The sequence below is a fragment of the Pinus tabuliformis genome, chromosome 4_2 (genome assembly GCF_031772625.1).
Source record: "Pinus tabuliformis cultivar Carrire ecotype Pingquan chromosome 4_2, CPIR1, whole genome shotgun sequence".
NCBI lineage: Eukaryota > Viridiplantae > Streptophyta > Pinopsida > Pinales > Pinaceae > Pinus > Pinus tabuliformis.
Genome location: NC_142304.1, coordinates 1172545115 through 1172562438, shown reverse-complemented (window position 1 = coordinate 1172562438; position 17324 = coordinate 1172545115). Strand labels below are relative to the sequence as shown.

At 38.5% G+C, this 17324-nt stretch overlaps 1 pseudogene; it reads right to left on the bottom strand.

The window, feature by feature from the left end:
* Nucleotides 1-16241: 16241 nt before the first annotated feature.
* Nucleotides 16242-16984, bottom strand: LOC149173838 (BURP domain protein RD22-like; annotated as a pseudogene).
* Nucleotides 16985-17324: the final 340 nt, after the last annotated feature.

The following is a 17324-nucleotide window of genomic DNA, read 5'->3' as shown; positions in this document are numbered from 1 at the left end:
ATGGTGTCTAGCAATGTGGCAAGGAAAAATATGATGGCTCTCTAGAATTCGTAAGCCCACTAATTAAGTTTATGATGTGAGTCTAATGTTTAATTGTTTTCCATGTATGGATCTCATTGAGCTACTAAAGGGTAAGGATTGGGTTCAAATTAGGTTCAAATTAAGTTTTATTCTAGTTTAATAAAATATACTATACATTTAAATAACAATGAAACAAAATTGCAAAGTATTTAAATTTGTATAATTTATCAAATATAAAAATGACATTTAGAGTTGAACCTATGCTACAAGAAGAACTTGATGAGAGGTTCCATTTTATTTGTAAACAAGGTTGCAATGTTTTATTGTTTTCAGATTTTAAAAAATGCATTATGTTACAAATATGTGTGTGCTTCAAAATACGCATGCATGCTTTTTTGGTATAGAATAAATTCCATGTATATTTATGTTTTCTTTACAATTTACAAAATCAATTTCTTGTATTTATTTTTATGATATGTTATTGTTTAGTTTAAAAGAAAAAAGAAAAATATAATAAAATAGATTTCCTATTTATTAATAAAAAATGGAAATGTCCATTATCACTGATCCAATGCTTTCAACATTACTAATCTCCTTCATATTATACCTAAATGTTTATGTACTCATTTACAACTATTACATCATTTCCCCATATTGAGCTAGCATGCTGTTTACACTCACTTACGAAGACTACAAACATCTTCCCACATTGGACTACTACAGAGAGCCTCTAGGTGCAATAAAGATTAATAACATTAAAAATTGAATTTTATTAAAAATTTAAGATGGAAAAAGAACATTTTTTTAAATAATAATAATTAGGGAAAAACAAGAAAAGACATATAAAATGGTGATTAAAAATAATAAAAACAAAAAGTCGAGTTTGAAGTTATTAAAAAATAAAAAAATTAATAATAAGATTTAATATATATATTTTTTCCAAATATGGATGTAAATTTAAATGAATATATTTAAATATAATTAATAAAAATATTTAATAAAATTAATAAATAAAAATATTACAATATAATATAAAGTAATTAATTTAAAAAATTTATTTATTCAAAAATAAGAATATGGCTTATTATATTGTATAAATAAATTCTAATATTTTTATAATAAATAATTATTTAGTTTAATAAACTAAATAAATTATTTTTAAAGATTATACAATTTCATATTATTTATATTATACTAGTTTACATCTATTTTAAATATAGATTTAATGAATTAAATAAATTATTTTTCATAATTATAAAATTTCATATTATTTATAATATACTAGTTTAGATTCATTTTAAATCTAGATTTAATAAACTAAATAAATTATTTTTAATGATTATAGAATTTCATATTATTTATATTATACCAACTTAGATCTGTTTTAAATTTAAATATACCAATCACCATAAACATTCAATTTCAGAGTATATTTTTTATTTTAATTATATATAATTAAAATATATAATTATTATTTTTAATTTTTTTAATTCTAATATTGACATAGTCAACATAACAATATATTATGTAATGGTTTATATAATTAATATTTTACAACATCACTACCATACCGAGTTGTAAAGCCCCTCTCAACATAATAAATGTTTTTATTTATATCAAATTGTAATTAAAACATTAATAATATAAATAAAAAAAACATTAAAATGATTATTTTAAATATATAATTTAAAATTAATGATGATGATGATGATGGTGGTGGTTAACGTCCGCTGAGACCAAATAATAAATATGCTATGTAAATGATGATATAGTTAAATGATATTATACAACTTAAACAATATATTTAATAAACTAAATTAAATATTTTTAATTATTATTGTAGGATTGAAATTTATTTATATAAGCTATGTGTATTTATTAAAGTTATACTAAATTTTAATTTAGAATTAAATAATATAAATTTATATATAATGTTACTATTTTTAATTAAAAAAATATTTAAATAATAATGTTGGTAAATGATATTGTATAATTTAATAGTGAAGATTATATCTAATTGATTCCATTATAATATGTTATATAAAAATTCTTGGTATTTATTGTCTTTGTCTTGGTTTGCTATTGCAAATAAAAGAGGCATAAAATTATCACTAGTGATCACAACTTTCTCAACCATCAATAATTACATAGCAAGTGCTTCCTTCAAGGCCATCCATATTGTCTCTCAACTCTCTCCCAACAACCGAAACACTAAAATAATAGTTGTTGGCATAAAAAATGAGGGTATGGTAGTTTCCCAAATGATCCTCATGCAAGAGTTTCCTTGGTGGGCATCCTGGTTGACAAGTTGCAGAGAGAAATGTTGAATCTACTGCATGCCACCATTATCATATTGCCCCATACCAAGATTGTGGCCCATAGGGACCATGCCATCACGATGGTTCCAACATCTATGTCATCATAGCCAGTGCTAAGTAGTGGGATGGTAAACCTTAACTCAATCTCATGGAGCACACTCTCCATCTATTCAAACACATCATTCCACAGTTAGCTAATAAAGGACAACCTAGATACCATTATTCCCTTCATGATTCCTATTCACTTATGGAGAGGATTCCTCAAAGCGTGATTCTTATCATCCCCTAGCTAGCGCAATTATTTCACTCTGAACACTTCATTCCAAGTTCTCTAGCAATTTGATCTCTTACTGAGTAGGTTGTTTCCATCGAATGATAGCTACACCATCACTGCACCACTATTTTTTAGAGGATTCTAATCACTACCTATCATAATTATATGATGCACAATATTTCCACCCACATTATCGCCCACTAAAAACACTCTAGAAAATTCAACATGAGATTATATCTTATTTATCCCATTACAACATGCTATACAAATATTCTTGTTGTTTATGGTGTTCTTCTTGATTTGCTTGATCCAGGTGGATATTGGTGGCCACCTGCCAAGTCCACCTAGACCCCCACCATTGTTTCTCTCAGCATTTTCAGTTTCCTTAATTGTAGCACAACTTACTATTTTTAGCAGTTTTTCGGGTCCTGAACTTCCAGAGCCGTTTTGAGGCCCTAAACGACGTTTTTTGGGAAATCTAGGGCAACATGGGTCCATGGAACGATGTTGCCTCCCAAAGTGGTAGTGCTCAGATAGATCTTTCTAACGAGCTATTGTATGCGTCAAACAGAGATCATATGCCAAAGTTACGACCCTGTGAAGTTGGTGTGCCAATTTACCCAAACGGGGCCCACAGTTTGGCGTTTCATCTTCTAGGGTTAGGTTTTGGAATGTTAAGGGTTTTCCATTGTTTCTCAACAATAAATAGGCCTTCGAGCCTCATTGTAACATAGTTCAGAGGCATGTAGCCACCACATCTCTTCTCAGAGATAAGCTACCATCGCCCTAGCTAGTTTATTTCCATTACTGTTTGTAAGCATATTTCACTATTTTACATTAATCAAATAAAGTATTATTTTCGCTGCATATCTGTGTTTATGGTTATCTCTGTAATTTTTTGCGTTCCTGTTTAAGTCCGGATCAGTGGTATCAGAGCGGTCTGCTTTTTCTCTGTGTTTCTTTGCATGTCCCCAACAAGGTCGGGATATAAGGAGTTAGGGCTTGAACTAGTCGAACCTTTGCAAGACCAGCCTCACAAATCCCGACGGCCTCCCATAGCGGATGAGAAGAAAGATGAGGGGGTAGGAGATCCTATCAAAATCTTGCTCGAAGAAGCCCTCAAGCGACAACGGAACACGATGATGGACAGCTTTGCCCAGATCCTTCAGCGGCTACCCAGAGCGACGCATCGACTTCCAGCAGCTACTCTGGAAATGCCACGCCCTTTAAGGTACAAGTTAATTTTGAAATCCCCATATTCGAGGGTCAGATAGACGCAGATGTTGTAGATAAATGGTTAAATCTGCTAGAGGGTTATTTTTTTGTTCATGAATTTTCGAGTCGGGAAAAGATTGCTTTTGCTCTTCTCAAAGCAGCCCCCCACGTCAAGGACTGGTGGGAAACCTACTGCGAGCAGAAGGATGAAAGTACTGGCTCACTATTTTTAGCCGCACCCATCTGGAATTCATTCTGGGATGCCGTTAAGGAGCAGTACTACCCTGTCGGAAGCTATGAGGATGAATACATAAAGTGGACCACGCTGCGGCAGGGAAGGGACCAAGACGTGCCGAAGTTCACCAATCTTTTCCATACCCTTCGCACAAAGTTGGGTATCAAGGATTTGGAGCAACGTTTGATACTCAAATATTGTGGTTGTCTGCACAAGTACATCCAGGAAGAAATACAGTTCCTGAACATCTCCTCGCTCGGCACAGCATACCGATATGCCGTCAAGGTCGAGCAGAAGTTTAAACAAAAGAAGCGAGACTTTGGATCTGCAAATCCAAAGCAGGGCAAAGGTGCCCCTAAACCACAAAACAAAGGACAAAGCCAAGGCGGGGCAGCCCAAGACAACCCGCCGAAGCTGCAAGCAAAGAACAGCACCGCGAAGCCAAAAAAGGACACGGGAAAATGGTGTGAGTTCCATAAGAGCTCCACTCACAACACAAGTGAGTGTCGGGCCAAGCAGTCACTGGTGGCTGAGCTAAAGGTTTCAGAATCAGATGCATGTTCCGACTTTGAGTCAGAACCCGATAAGGGGAATGACAAAGGGAAGCAGATCATTGATGTGGATCCCAACGCCACTGTTGCTACCGCCAACATCCAGAAAAATGAACCCGAAGATCCAGAGGAGGAGGAGCGTCTCTTCCACTCCTAGATGTGGGTAAAGAGCTCCCTGATACAGTTCATTGTTGATAGCAGGAGCCAAAAGAACCTCATTTCGACAGAGGTCATCAAGCAGTTGGGCTTACCGACCATAGCACATCCACAACCGTACACCATTGGGTGGCTTCACCAAGGACGAGATCTTCACGTGAGCCAGCAGTGTCGTCTTCCATACAACATCAAGCCCTTCACGGATGAGGTATTGTGTGACATTGCTCCCCTTGAAGTTTGTGATGTATTATTAGGATAACCATACTTGTGGAAGCGACATGCTGTGTATGAATCAAGGCCCCGTGCTGTTATTATTACATTGGGAAATAAGTTGTACAGGATACCAGAGGTAGCACCACCTACCGCCATCTCTTTGATTACTGCAAAGCAATGCAATAAGCTCATTTCCAAAACTAGGAAATTTGTTTTCCTGATGATACGCCCTCAAGGAAAGAAGAAGACGGTGGCCGCGGCCTCCAGACAGGGCCCCTCTGCATGACAACTACAGATGGACAAGGTCGTGGAGGAGTACAAGGACATCTTCACCTCCCCCGCAGGGGTTCCTCTGCACTGTCAGGTCAAGCACTCCATCGATCTGACCCCAGGTGCGCTACTACCCAATGGACCAATTTATCGGTGCTCCGTTCTGGAGAACGATGAAATCAAGAGGCAGATTCAGGAGCTCCTACAGAAAGGTCACATCCTCCGAGTTCATCGCCTTGTGGGAGCCCGATCATGTTGGTACAGAAGAAGGATGGGACGTGGAGACTCTGTATTGACTATCAGGCGCTCAACAAGATCACTGCCCGTAATAGGTATCCGATCCCGTGGATTGATGACCTCCTGGACCAACTAAAGGGGGCGAAATATTTCAGCAAGATCGATCTGAAGTCAGGATATCACCAGGTACCAATCGAACCCTCTGATGTGTGGAAGACTGCCTTCAAATCCAAGGAGGGCCTTTTCGAATGGTTGGTTATGCCTTTCGGATTGACGAATGCTCCTGCAACGTTCATGAGGCTAATGGATGACATCTTGCGGCCATTCACCAACTCATTTGTAGTATACTTGGATGACATTTTGATCTTCAGCCAGAGTTGGGAAGAGCACCTCCATCACATCCGACAGGTTCTCCAAACACTGCGGCAACACAAGCTATGTGCCAATTTGGAGAAATTCACTTTTGGCATGACCCAGGTTTAGTATCTAGGATACATCATTGATGAACAGGGGGTGCATGTGGATCCAGCCAAGATCCAAGTCATTCGGGATTGGCCATCTCCAACCACTCTAACAGAGCTCCGCAACTTTCTAGGCCTTGTCAACTTCTACTGCAGGTTCGTGTTGGGGTTTTCTCATATTACTTGGCCCTTGAGTCAAGTCACCAAGGGAGGGGCGAAAGAAAAATTCTTTTGGTCTGAATCTCAACAAAAGGCATTCATAGAGTTGAAGGATTGCCTCTGCACGGCACCAATGCTCGCATTACCAGATTTACAACAACCATTTGAGGTCGAGACAGATGCCTCTGACTATGCTATTGGGGCAATCCTTACTCAACATGGACATCCAGTGGCATATCACAGTGAAACACTTTCAGACACAGTCCGGAAGTACCCCACTTAAGATAAAGAGATGTATTCCATTGTGCAGTCCTGCCGATAATGGAAGCATTACATTTTGGGGAAGGAAATGATCTTCCACATAGACCACTGACCCCTGCAGTTCATACAAACCCAAGGGAAATTGCAGAATGATCGCCATCAGAAGTGGTCTACATACCTGCAACAGTTCCACTTGAATATCAAGTATAAGAATGACATCACCAGTAATGTTGCAGATTGCCTCAGTTGACCACCGATCATGGCGTTAACCACCGTGCTCAACTCTTGTGGGCACGAGACTTCTGATTGGCCACTTCTCTACAAAAGCGACCAAGAATTCGGCCACACATACCAGACACTCTTGGAGGGTCAACATGTCCCAAATTTTCACCTCCACGATGCCCTGTTATGCCACTTGGGTCACCTTTGTGTTCCTTCAAGCGAGCGTGCCAAGATGATTTGGGAAGCAAACTACAGTCGGGCTGCTGGGCATTTCGGGGTCGAGAAAACAGTGGCAGTAGTGCAAAATTATTTCTATTGGCCGAATCTTCGACAGGATGTTGGGAAGTACATCAGATCATGTACTGCCTGTGCCATTGCCAAACTGACCATCAAGAAGCACGGCCTCTATACCCCGTTGCCTACCCCTAGTCGACCTTGGGAATCCATCTCCATGGATTACATGTTAGGCCTTCCTTCCACTAAGAATGGAAATGACTATGTTTTTGTGGTCGTCGACAGGTTCTCGAAGATGGCCATTACGGCGGCCTGCAAGAAGAATATCACAGCAGAAGCCACTGCTAAACTCTTCTTTGAATGAGTGTGGGTGCACTTTGGGATCCCACAGTCTATCATCTCAGATCGGGACAGTCGGTTCCTCAGCACATTTTGGTCCAGTCTCTGGTCAATGCTGGACACCAAACTCACGAAGTCCATAGCCTTCCATCCTCAAACTGATGGCTAGACAGAGGTTGTCAATCGGATGATTGTGCACATTCTGCACATGTATAACTCAAAGCATCCACGCACATGGGACGAGAGCATCCCCTATGTTCAACACAACTACAACCGAGCTCTTCACAGCTCCACTGGCCATAGCCCTTTTCAGGTGGGTTTGGGATTCCAGCCACTATGCCCCATTGATGTGGCCATGCCACTTGCAGCTACTCACATAAATTCAGCTCATGTCCAATCCGAAATAGATAAGGCCACTAGCTTCATTGAGCACATCCAACATATTCGCCAGCAGGTCCATGAAATTCTGGAGAAATCAAATGCCAAGTACAAGCAGCGACATGATCAACATCGGGTGCCACACAAGTTTCAGGTGGGTGACAAAGTCTGGTTGCATTTGTAAAAGGAACGCCTTACTGGAGCCTATCGGAAACTGAGACCACTCCGATATGGTCCTTACACCATTACTAAGGCTATGGGAGACAATGCATTTGAGCTCAGCATTCCCCCATTCCTTGGCTTGCACCCAGTGTTCAATGTGGACCACCTTCGGCCATACTTTCCACCATTGCTAGACACATCCGACATTGTAGAACATCTCACACCCACAGAATTAAATCTAGATTGCATGGAACAAGCTGCAACTGATCGGATCATGGACACACAGATCAAGAACACTCGCCAACAGAATATCCAACTGTATCGAGTTGTCAAAGCAGGCCAACTCCTTCACCAGGGCAAGTGGCTCACCAAGGAACAAGTTCAGCGAAAGTTTCCTCATCTCATGGAGGAACTCAACGCAATGGGGACCATTGCTTCCTAAGGGGGGAGGAATGATCCAGGTGGATATTGGTGGCCACCTGCCAAGTCCACCTGGACCCCCACCATTGTTTCTCTCAGCATTTTCAGTTTCCTTAATTATAGCACAACTTACTATTTTTAGCAGTTTTTTAGGTCCTGAACTTCCGCAGCCATTTTGAGGCCCTAAACGACATTTTTTGGGAAATCCAGGGCAACATGGGTCAATGGACCGATGTTGCCTCCCAAAGTGGTAGTGCTCGGATAGATCTTTCTAACGAGCTATTATACGCGTCAAACAGAGATCGTATGCCAAAGTTATGACCCCGGGAAGTTGGTGTACCAATTTACCCAAACGGGGCCCACAGTTTGGCGTTTCATCTTCTAGGGTTAGGTTTTGGAATGTTAAGGGTTTTCTATTGTTTCTCAACAATAAATAGGCCTTCGAGCCTCATTGTAACACAGTTCAGAGGCATGTAGCCACCACATCTCTTCTCAGAGATAAGCTACCATCGCCCTAGCTAGTTTATTTCCATCACTGTTTGTAAGCATATTTCAGTATTTTACATTAATGAAATGAAGTATTATTTCCGCTGCATATCTGTGTTTATGGTTATCTCTATAATTTGTTGTGTTCCTGTTTAAGTCCGGATCATTTCTATTGAAAATAAAAGAGGCATAAACTTATCATATTCCATCACAACTACCTTAGCCATTAATAATTACATAGCATGTGCTTCCTTCAAGTCCATCCATATCATCCCTTAGTTTTGTCCCAACAACTGGAACACTAAAATAATAGTCGTTGGCATAGAAAGTGTGGGAATGGTAGTTTCCCAAATGATCCTCATGTAGGAGTTGACCTTGGTGGGAATTCAAGTCAACAAGTTGGAGGGCAAAATGACAAATATATAACATGAATGGACCATCATCTTACCCTGCACCAAGATTGTGGCCAACACAGACCATGTCGTCATGTTAGGTTAAAAATCTATATCATCACATCTCACACTAAGTAGCGAGACGACAAGTCTTGAATTAATCACGTGGAGTGCAATATCCATCTCTTCAAACACATCACTCCACAACTAGCTAATCAAGTACAACATGAATACCATTCGGCCCATCACAATTACTATACACCCAGGGAGATGATTCTTGAAAGAGTAACCCTTATCAACCCTATAAGTAGAGCCATCATTTGACTCTGAAAATTTTGTTCCAAGTCCTCCAACGATTTGATCTCTTACTAAGTGGGTTCTTTCCATCGAATGAAAGTTGCACCATCACTACCCCATTGATTTTCAAAAGATTCTAGTCACTACCCTTCTTAATCACATGATGCATGATATTTCCACCCACGCTAGAACCCACTAGAAACACACTAGAGAAGTTAGTGTGATATTATATCTAATTTATCTCATTATAAAAGGTTATAAAACAAATATTGGTGTCCATTGTGTTTGGCTTGGTTTTCTATTGCAAATAAAAAAGGCATAAACTTATCATCTGCGATCACAACTTCCTCATCAATCAAAAGTCACATATTGTGTTTCCTTAAAGTCCATCCATATCATTTCCCATCCATCTCAGTGTAATAAAAACACTAAAATAATAGTTGTTGGCATAAAAATGTGGGTATGGTAGTTGTCTAAATGATCCTCACCCAAGAGTTTACCTTAGTGGGAATTTTGATCGACAAGTTGCAGGGTGAAATGTTGGAGCTTTAGCATGCCACCATCATCGTCTTTCCCCTCACCAAGATCATGGCCATCACATACCATGCCATCACGGAAATTCCAATATCTAGGTCATCACATCCAAGGTTAAGTAATAGGACAACAAGTCTCAAATCAATCTCCGGAAATGCAATCTCCATTTCTTCAAACACATCATTCCACAACTAATTAATCAAGTAAATTTTGGATACCATTATTCTCTTGATGATTACGATTCACCCAAGGAGTGAATTCCTCAAAGGGTGATTCTTATCAGCCCTCTATCTAAAGCCATCATTTGACTGTGAACACTGCATTCCAAGTCCTCCAATGATTTAATCTCTTAGTAAGTGGGTTCTTTCCACTGAATGAAATTTGCACCATCAATGCCCCACCAATTTTTAGTGTTGGGTGTGGAGCCTGATTATCTTCTATATTCAAAGGTTTCAGCTGGATGTATACCCTAGGAAGATTATACACCCCTCCACGTGGGGCAGTGTGGGGGGGACTTGTCCCCCTATGGGGGTCCGGTGGCCATTGGTCCCTCAGTGGGGGTTCGGGGGCAGTGCCCCTGAAGCTAAAAGCAGATGTAAAATTGCCTTGTAAAAGTATAGTAATTTCTAGTCAATTTGGGTCGTTCATTAGGCAGATGATCTGATGGAAGAAGTTATGTTTAATTTAGGTTTTTTGCCATAGAAGGCAACCCCTCACTATATATGAGGGAATTATATTGCGTCTATGTAGATCTATATTCTGAGTGAGGAAGAGAGAGGAGATTGAGAGTGAAGAGGGAGTTACAGTGGATTTGCTGTAGGTTGTATCTCTTTAGTTTGTTGGATAATATAAAAATGAGGATGGGCTATTTCTCCGTGGATGTAGCCCAAACTGGGTTAACCACGTATATCTGTGTCTCTTGTTTTATGCATTTTTTGTGTTTATCTTTCTACAATATTTTATGTGTTCCATTACTCTGTACTATATAATTTTCTTACAATTGGTATAAGAGCCAAAGGTCTATTTGGCTGATAAACTCACAGGAGAGAAGGGTTCTTGGTTTGAGTGGGAACAATGGTGGAAGATGGTAGGTTTAGGGTCAAAAAATTTAACAGCCAAAACTACTAGCTGTGGAAGATGCAAATGGAATATTATTTGTATCAGAGAGATTTGTACCTACCATTGAGCGAAAAGACAAAGAAGCTAACGAGTATGACAGACACAAAATGGAATATTCTTGACAGGAAGGCACTTGGAACAATACGGTTGTGCCTAGCAGTGTCGGTAGTGTTTAATATTTGAAAGGAAATGACAACAGAGGGTTTAGTGTCGACATTGGCCAAACTATATGAAAAACCCTCGGCCTCAAATAAGGTATTTCTTATGAAGCGTTTATTTAATATGAAGATGTCAGAAGGTGGATCTGTTGCTGATCATTTAAATGATTTTAATACAGGTACAAGTCAGTTAAGTTCTGTAGGGGTAACTTTTGATGATGAAGTTAGGGCTCTGTTATATCTGTGCTCATTGCCAGAAAGTTGGAATCGTTTAGCTATGGCCATTAGTAACTCTATCTCTGGATCTAGTACTTTAAAGTTTGATGATGTTGTCGATGCAATCCTTAGCGAGGAAATGTGACGGAAAAGCTCCGGTGAGACATCAGGTAATGCTTTGACTGCAGAGACTAGGAGAAGAAAAATGGAAAGAAGAAAGAGCCCAAGATATTGCAGTAAGTCAAGAAAAGGCAGATCCAAGTCTAGATCAGGGATAGTATGCTGGAAATGCGGGAAGAAAGGATAGTTGAAGAAATATTGCAAGTCTCAGAAGGGAAAATAAGGAGACGCATAGCAAGAAGCTAATCATGAAGCGAATGTAACAGGTGATGCGTTGCAATATGCTTTGATTCTTTCATTAGAAAATATTATTGATGCCTGGGTTGTAGATTCAGGGACCTAATTCCATGCCACACTTGATAAGAAACATTTTTATGATTATGTTCAAGGAGATTTTGGATAGGTTTGATTGGGTGATGATAAACCCTGTAAAATCGTTGGACTGGGCACAATTTTCATAAAATAGCAGAATGGAAATCAATGGCTATTGAAGGAGGTAAGGCATGTTCCAGATCTGAAGAAAAATCTAATTTCAACAAGGCAGTTTGGAGGTGAAGGTTGCGTAACTACTTTCATAGATAAAACCTGGAAGGTCACTGAAGGATCCCTAATCATAGGGAAAGGTTGGTACATTGTATTTATGCAATGGTATTTCTAATTCTGTTAATGCTTTAACCTCTACAGGAGAAGATACCGCATTGTGGCATCATAGGCTCAGGCACATGAGTGAGAAGGGGATGTAGATTCTTCACTCAAGAAATTTGTTGCCATGTTTGAAGCATGTTGATTTAAAATTCTTCGAGAATTGTGTTTATGGAAAATAGAAGAGAGTCCGATTCCTTAGAGTTGGGAAAGAAAAGAAGAGCGAAAAATTAGAGCTTGTCAATACAGATGTATGGGGACCTACTCAGGTATCATCTCTTGGTGGCTCTTGTTATTATGTTACTTTTATTGATGATGCAACTAGAAAAACCTGGATTTATTGCATTCAAAATAAATCTAATGTATTTGATATTTTCAATAAATGGAAAGCTTTGGTTGAAAATGAGATAGGAAAAAGGTTGAAGTGCCTCAGATCAGACAATGGAGGTGAATATTGCAGCAAAGAGTTTTATAGGCACTATTCTAAGAATGGAATTCATAGAGAGAAGACAGTTCCAAGAACACCACAAGAAAATGGTGTGTCAGAAAGGATGAACAGGACAATCATGGAGCGTGCAAGGTGCATGAGATTGATGCAGGATCGCCTTTACAATTTTTGGCAGATGTTGTAGATACTGTTGTTTATCTAATAAACAGAGGGCCTTCAAGTTCCTTGGATGGTGGTATTCCAGAGGAAGCATGGACAAGTAAAAAGGTAAACTATTCTTTTTTAAATACTTTTGGTTGTGAAGCCTTTGTCAACATTAATAAATAAAATAGAACAAAGCTTGAGGAAAAATCAAAGAAATGTAACTTTATTGGATATGGTGTTAATGATTTTGGTTATTGTTTTTATGATTATGAAAATCACAAAATCATTAGCAGCAGAGATGTCATATTCAATAAAAAGGTTTTGTATAAGGATCAGCCGCATGAAAAGAAACAGGAAAAAGAAAACAGAGAATACACAGTGCTTGACGATATCACAGGAAAAGTGATGGTTCTTGAAAATCATAATGATCAACAGCCAGAACAACAACCACAACAACAACAAGCACTTCAAACACCTGAAAGTGGTGTTAGAAGATCTACCAGGATAAGTAGGACCCCTGAATGATACTCTCCTTCATTATATTATGTATTGTTGACTGATTCTGGTGAACCAGATGTTATGAAGAAGTAGTGCAGGTAGAAACCAAGAAGAAGTGGGAGAAAGCCATGAAAGAAGAGATGGACTCCTTAGCACACAACCAGACTTGGGACTTAGTCAGGTTGCCTGTAGGTAAAACAACATTGTAGAATAAATGGGTTTACAAGTTGAATGAAGAAGATGGAGGTAGAAAAAGGTATAAAGCTAGACTTGTGGTGAAAGGGTTTACACAAAAAAAAATTATAGGCTTTGATGAGATACTTTCTCCTATTATGAAAATGACTTCAATCAGAACTATTCTAAGTCTAGTAGCAGCTGAAGATTTGCGTCTTGAGCAGTTAGATGTAAAGGTAGCCTTTCTCCATGGGGATTTGGAGGAAGAGATATATATGCAACAACCACAAGGATATGAGGTAAAAGGGAAGGAGAAACTAGTGTGTATGTTGTAGAAGAGCTTGCATGGCTTAAAACAGGCTCTAAGGCAGTGGTATCTAAAATTTGACAGGTTTATGTCTGAACAAGGTTATACTAGGTGTCACTCTGATCATTGTGTTTATCTAAAAAGGAAAAATGATGGTAGCTATATTATATTGTTATTGTATGTAGATGACATGTTTGTTGAGGTTCTAACATACAGGAAATAAATGTGCTCAAAAGGAAATTAAAAAACTCATTTGCAATGAAGGATTTGGGTGCTGCAAAACAAATCCTTAGTATGAGAATAACTAGAGGCAGGAAAAATTGCAAATTAACATTGTCTTAAAGTGAGTACATAGAAAGGGTCTTTAAAAGGTTTAATATGAAAAATGCAAAACCAGTTAGTATGCCTTTGGCTAGCCATTTCAAATTAAGTAAGGAGGCATGTCCCAAGACTCAGGAAGAAATGGCTCATGTGTCAAAATTTCCATATGCATCAGTAGTTGGAAGCATAATGTATGCAATGGTCTACACAAGGCCTGATATTGCACATGTAGTGGGAGTTGTAAGCAGGTACATGAACAATCCAGGAAAAGAACATTGGATGGTAGTGAATTGGATTCTTAGTTATTTGAGAGGTACCGCAAATCAAGAATTATGCTTTGGTGGTTCAAACATGCTCTACAGGGATATGTTGATGCAGATATGGCAGGTGACAGAGATAACAGGACGAGCACTACAGGATATGTATTTACTGTAGGTGGAACAACTGTTAGTTGGGTTTCAAAAATCCAAAGTGTTGTTGCACTTTCAACAACAGACGTAGAGTATGCTGCTACTACAGAGGCTAGTAAAGAAATGATTTGGTTACAAAGGTTTCTGGATGAATTGGGTAAGAAGCAGGAGTTGGGCAAGTTATAAAGTGACATCCAGAGTGCCATACATCTTGCAAAGAACTCTACATTTCATTCCAATACTAAACATATACACCTCAAGTACAATTTCATACTGTCAGCATTGGAAGATGGACAGTTGAAGCTGGAAAAGATACACACTAGCCAGAATCCTACAGATATGCTAACAAAAGTTGTAACCAGGGAGAAACTAAGAATATACTCAGTTTCAATTAGTCCTCAAGTATGATGAAGAAGATGAGAAACAACCAGGTCCAAAGTGGAGTCATTGTCTAGCAAATGAAGCAGCAGTGGAGTTGCTATAATCAGTCTCCAAGTGGGAGATTGTTGGGTGTGGAGCCTGATTATCTTTTGTATTCAAAGGTTTCATCCGGATGTATACCCCAAGAAGATTGTACACCCCTCCACTCGGGGTGCGGGGGGACTTGTCCCCCCTGTGGGGGTCCCGAGGGGGCTAATCTCCCCCGGATGGGGGGTCCAGGGGTCAGCGGTCCCCCGGCAGGGGTTCGGGGGTAGCACCCTCGAAGCTAAAAACGGATGTAAAATTTCCTTGTAAAAGTATAGTAATTTCTAGTCAATCTGGGTCGTTCATTAGGCAGATGATCTGAGGGTAGAAGTTATGTTTAATTGAGGGTTTTTTGCCCTAGAAAGCAACCCCTCACTATATATGAGGGAATTGTATTGCGTCTATGTAGATCTGTATTCTAGTGAGGAAGAGAGAGGAGATTGAGAGCGGAGAGGGAGTTACAGTGGATTTGTTGTTGGTTGTATCTCCACAGTTTGCTGGATAATATAAAAAGAAGGACTAGCTGTTTCTCCGTGGACGTAGCCTAAAATGGGTGAACCACGTATATCTGTGTCTCTCTTGTTTTATGCATTTTCTATGTTTATATTTCTGCATTATTTTATGTGTTCCATTTCTCTATGATATATAATTTTCTAACATTTAGAATATTCTAGTCACTAGCCTTCCTAATCACATGATGCATGATGTTTTGACCCAAAGTATTTCCTGCTAGATACACTCTAGAAAAGTCATCGTGAGATTGAAGGCACGTGAAATTTTTCTCCTTCATCTCATACCTTCTTTTTTTGAGAATAAGAATGGAAAGAATGACTTCTTCAGCCCTTGCAACTCATTCTCCTTTGACTATAGTGGGATTTGATATATATTTAGAATTTTGAATCTCACATTGAGTGGGTGGATCAATTCAACTCTAAATACATGTTGGCTTGAGGAAATGAGTGGGATGGTAAAATTCAAATCCATGGCAGCATGACGAAATTCAAAATTCAAAATTAATGTACATATGGTATCCATCAAGATTGTATCAGGTTTTTAGCATCCATCCATCATCATAGCTTCATGGGTCCATGGGTTCTAGAAGGTGTAATTGCCATTAAGCCCACCCCATACCATTCATAATTTCATTTTGGGAAAGTGTTTGTTGGAAAAACAATATACATGTGCAAATGGTGGAATATATATATTTTAAAAAGGATCTATGCAAATTAAAATTTGAAAAAAAAAAAAAAACTATTCTTTTACAACCTTTGGGCTTTTCATTTTATTTGGTGTTCCTTTCTCCCTCTTCGGGTTATTATAGTAAATAGGATATGGAAATGGATTGAAATAGAGAATATACTTTGAATGAAGCCAACTAATGTGATCATGGAGTAGGACATGACAAATGAATCCACCACCGGGCTTGACTGTGGAGTAGGAAGTGACAAAAGGATGCACTGCCGGCCTTGACATTGATCACTTGGAATGACAAGTGTTGATGATTCCACCAACTTGTCTCTGCGTGACACATCATCACTTCCTCTCCATTTCTACCATGTTTACCCTTGAGAGACACCCGCGTGGTGGTGATGTGTTGAGTTTCATGGACATAATAGACAATCGATGGATGTGTGTGTCTACATTTACCTTAGAAAGTAATCCCATGAGGGTATATCATTTAGACTTGAGCTTGAAGGGTACATTTGTCTCTAACCCATTCACATGATTGTTCCCCAAATTAGATGTAGTGTAATCAATCATGATTCCAATGATGTTGCACAATATATGATCTCACCACTACTTGCAGGACTTTCTCACATGCCTAAGTCTGATTCATATAAATAGGTGTGTCAGATCCTTGGAATATATTGAGGGAAACCAATATTTTTGGAGCTATAGCTCCATTAATACATAGAGTAGACTTCTTGGATATTTTACTTTCTTAAATGCAACGGGTGGCATATACTTCCCCCGTGCATTAATGGAGCTACAACTATAGAAATATTGATATCCTATATTGAGCTTCTCTAAGGCTACTAAGGGTTTATCATAGGAGAATAGAATATCTTTAGCCAAACATTGTGGAAGGAAGAATATTCTATTGTCTGGGATTGATAACTTGAGCATTTTTCTAGCATCAATTTTGTTTGTGTGTCAGTGCTTTTTGAGGAAAAACATTGCTGACCAAGAAGGGTCAGCTATGATGTCATTCTCATATGCTATGGCATCATATTTGTATTTTAGCTCCATCATCAAGAAGGAAAGGTATATAACCAAGGAAAAAATTTTAATGTCAAAAATCACTACATCCATTTCAATCTCTCTTCAAATCTAGATCAGAAATATTAAAATTTTATTGATACATGTTATATACTCTTAAGAATTTCAAAAATGATTTTATATATACTATGATAACACTATTAAAAATATTTAGCTTATAATGAGGGAGTAGCATTCTAGTTCTTTT